This window comes from Mirounga leonina, unplaced genomic scaffold, assembly GCF_011800145.1.
Source record: "Mirounga leonina isolate KUSES-001 unplaced genomic scaffold, KU_Mleo_1.0 Mir_418, whole genome shotgun sequence".
NCBI classification, from domain to species: domain Eukaryota; kingdom Metazoa; phylum Chordata; class Mammalia; order Carnivora; family Phocidae; genus Mirounga; species Mirounga leonina.
Genome location: NW_023270739.1, coordinates 7,927,537 through 7,931,946, shown reverse-complemented (window position 1 = coordinate 7,931,946; position 4,410 = coordinate 7,927,537).

Here is a 4,410-nt window from a genome sequence, read left to right as displayed (position 1 = left end):
ATATAGATATAGAAATAACTATAGCTGTAAATACATGCATTCATTCATTCCCTGGCTTGGTACACTCCCTAGGCAGCAGGGAGCCCTGTGTACCATTCTCCACTCATAAAACCAAACAAAAGGAAAAAAAGAGAAAATAAAATTTCTTGGAGATATGTCTGAGCCTATGGCTGGGGCAGGAGACATCCAAGATAAGACGGGAGTATCTTATGGTGCCTAGAAATCAGGAAGGCCTACGAAATGACGGGGACAGGTCAAAAGGACACATGAGCCACTTCGAAGGAGCGCTTACTGGCCAAACCTGGGGGGATTAAAGCATCCAAACAAATAATCAATCATCGTGATCGATGTTATCCCTAATAAAATAGGAATCCAGAAGTTTGCGTGGATCAAACAAGTGAATAAACAAGGAAAGAAAATAAAGCTCTGTCTTATAGTGGAATGCCAACAAATGTGGAAGGAAGGAATGACACCATCTAAAGGGACAACCATTCTGATCGTATTTAATTTCGTTAAGGAGCATCATTGTTTACTAAGTCAGAGGGTTTAAAGAGACTGATGATGGGATTTCACTCAGTCTCACGGTATCTCTCCACAAAATACTTACTGATTTAAAGAGTCAGAGGGGGACTAACTTTACAACAGGGGAGCTTGGCCAGCACCATTTTAATCACGTGAGTGGAGTGAGCCTTACAAATGAGCTTGACACCTGACAGGATGTCCTGTCCTGAGAAGAACCCAGCATCACTTCTTTGTTATCCTGACCAAAAATTATAACCTAAGGAAACACCAGACCAACCTAAACAAGGAAATCCTCTGCAAAATGCCTGGCCTGCCAACTTCACAGAGGTCAAGGGAAGAGGGGCAACTAGTCCAGGTTGAAGGAGTCTGGAGAGACGTGACGTCTACACGTGGTGTGTGGTCCTCAGTTGGATCCTCTGTTATAAAGGACAGTGAGGATTGAATGGGGTTTTCACGCAAAGGGTGTATTGAGGTTCTCTGTGCTGCCCTTAACACTTTCTGTATTTTGAAATTGTTTTGGAATTAAAGTAAAAAGAAAAAATAATGCAGTGTTACCGTAGACTGGCTATGTTACTTTTGACAAGTTACTTCACTTTCTATGCCTCAATTTCTTCATCTGTAAATAGGAAGATAATCCTGGCTACTTAAAGGATATTGTCAGGAATGGAAGAAATCGTGTGAGTGAAGCACGGGGTGTCCACTCTCTGGCCACATTGTGAAAACGCTTAGGCCGTGGTCATTATTCGTGTCATGTTCTTGTCAATATTGCACTGGGTTTCATAGAATCTGGATGTCACCTAGTGTAAGACACGTTTTTGTTTTTGTTTTTTGGGTTTTTTTAATTTTTATTTATTTATTTGACAGAGAGAGATAGCAAGAGAGGGAACACAAACAGGGGGAGTGGAAGAGGGAGAAGCAGGCTTCCCGCTGAACTGGGAGCCTGATGCAGGGCTCGATCCCAGGACCCTAGGATCATGACCTAAGCCGAAGGCCAATGCTTAACCGACTGAGCCACCCAGGTGCTGTGACACGTTTTTGTTTTATATGCCACTGGGAAAATAAAAACATGCCCAATTAAACTGACAATGTGATTCCTCACTTAGAATGTTTCCTATTTATTGAGAGAGCTGCTTTATTTTTTAAATTTTTTTATTCCGATATAATTAACATACAGTGTTATATTCATTTCAGACATCCAATCGAATGATTCAACAATTCCATATATTTAAACAGAAGTATCATATGAGGGTGCCTGGGTGGCTCAGTTGGTTTAGCGTCTGACTTTGGCTGGGGTCATGGTCTCAGGGTCCTGGGGTTGATTCCCGCATCAGGCTCTGCGCTCAGCGGGGAGTCTGCTTCTCCTTCTGCCCCTCCCCCCACTCATGCTCATGCATTCTCTCTCTCTCTCAAACAAATAAAGAAAGAAAATCTTTGAGGGAAAAAAAAAATGACACCAAAAATTCATTAGGGCTGATATACTGAGATGTTCATCACAGTGTTATTTAAAAAAAAAAAAAATGGAAGTACCATTTGATCAGCAGTTCGTTCCACTTCTGGGTATATTCTCAAAAGAATTGAAAGTGGGGACTCAAACAAATGTTTGTACACTCATGCTCACAGCCCAGAGGGCCATCAACACATAAATGGATAAACAAAATATGGTGTAGCTGTACCATGGAATATTATTCACCCTTAAAAAGAAGGAAATTCTGGGGCGCCTGGGTGGCTCAGTTGGTTAAGCAACTGCCTTCGGCTCAGGTCATGATCCTGGAGTCCCGGGATCGAGTCCCGCATCGGGCTCCCTGCTCGGCAGGGAGCCTGCTTCTCCCTCTGACCCTCCCCCCTCTCATGTGCTCTCTTTCATTCTCTCTCTCTCAAATAAATAAATAAAAAATCTTAAAAAAAAAAAAGAAGAAGGAAATTCTGACTCATGCCACAACGTGAATGAACCATGAAGCCGTTGCAGTAAGTGCAATAAGCCAGACACATCAGGATACTTATTGCACGACTGTATGTACGTGAGGCACGTGGGATGGTCACATTCATAAGGGCAGAAAGTAGAATGGTGGTTGCCAGGGGCGGGGAGGAGGGGGGTGGGGAGTTATTGTTGAATGGGAACAGCTCCCAGTTTGAGATGATGAACAAGCTCTGGAGGTGGACGGTGTGATGGTTGCACAACAATGTGAATGAACTTGATGCCATGGAACTGTGTCCTTAAAAGTGGTAAAAATGGCAAATTCTATGTGATATATAGTATACAATTGTAAAAAACAGGCACTACGAATTTGCAGGGAGAGAAATCCGAGTAATAGTGACCTCTGGGAGGCAGTGATGGGGAGGGGCACAAAAGGGCCTTCTGGCGTCTGGAATGTTCTAAATTTGATCTAGTGGTGGTTATATGAGTGTATAGATTTATAAATATGCACTGCACTGCACACTGAGGATTGGTGCACTTTAGTGTATAGAATTTAGAAATATTTTGGGGGGGAGGAACAGTGGTGGGGGGAGAGAATTTCAAGCAGGCTTCACGCCCAGTGCAGAGCCCTATGTGGGGCTTGATCTTACAACCCCGAGATCATGACCTGAGCTGAAATCAAGAGCCAGACACTTAACTGGCTGAGCCACCCAGGCGCCCCTAAAGTTTTGGGGGTTTTTTGGTGTTGTTTTTGTTTTTCTTCTGAGAGAGAAAGAGTGCAAGTGAGGGAGGGGGAAATATGTTAAATGCAAATACAATAGAGATTTTTTTTTAATTGTATGAGCAAAACTTCCTAAATCCTAGGAGGAGAAGAGCTAGCCTCCATGGCATGCAAGGCAGTTGTCCAAGAATCACAGAGCCAAGAAAAGCAGGCTTCCAGGAAACTAGGTGGGATCCATGCATTGCCCACCCTTTTCATCAGAACCCCGCTGAGTAACCACACGCTCCACCTCCCCTGTGGGATCTCACTCCCGGATCAGAGGCACCCCCTCAAGAACATGATGAAGCTTTTCTTGTTCTATTTGCTTGTCTTGTTGTTGCTTGCTTGTTTTTATATCGTTGGTAACTTTATTTTTAAAAGCTGAACACCGTTAAATTCTGATGTTCTGGATTCAGGCCACCTCACTGCTGAGTCCTGGTCATGCCTCTCTATCCGTGCTGGTCACACAGGGAGCCCGGAGGCTGGGGGGCACTTGGCCCACCCAAGGAAGGGGTATGACCCGCGCTGTCAGGAGCTCAGCCCAGGTGCCGGAGTAGCCAGTTACAGCCACAAACCTCAGGGAAAGAGGTAAATAAGCCTGAATCCCTCGTGGATGGAATAAGCCAGGCTGTGCCCCCGGGGAAAGCACCAACCCCCCTTTTCCATCTTCCCTGTAGAATGGAGTGGAGGGTGCGAGGATCCTCTCGCTGTCGAGGGAGCCAGAACAGAAGGCTCCAGACATTTTACAGAGGCGGGGGTTCAGGGGAGGGTGAGGGCGAGGGTTTGGAGTGGAAAGAACAGGGTGCTGAGTCAGAGTGGGGAAGAGTGACTTCCAGGTGCCCCTTGAGAAGAAGACCTCTGCTCGAGGCCTCCAATGCAAATATGTGAAAGAGCATGACCGGCCGGGGCCACACCTCCCTCAGAGGGGCCCTCAGACAAGGCACAGATGTGCCCCAAGGCTGGTGTGGGAGGGCAGCTTCCCCCACAGGCCTGCCCGGGAAGGCTTTGTGATCGCCTCCGGCCAGGCCTAGAAGACACACACAGGTTGTCAACCAGGAGCCAGATTCCTCACGGGTGTGGGTCCCCTGCCCTCTCTTGGTGGGCAAGGTGAGGGAGGGGTGACCCTCAAGGTGAGGAACAGGTGGGTGTCCCGAGACCCCACGAAGTCACACACCGCCACCCGGTGATTTGCACAAGGTCACAGTCTGCGCGG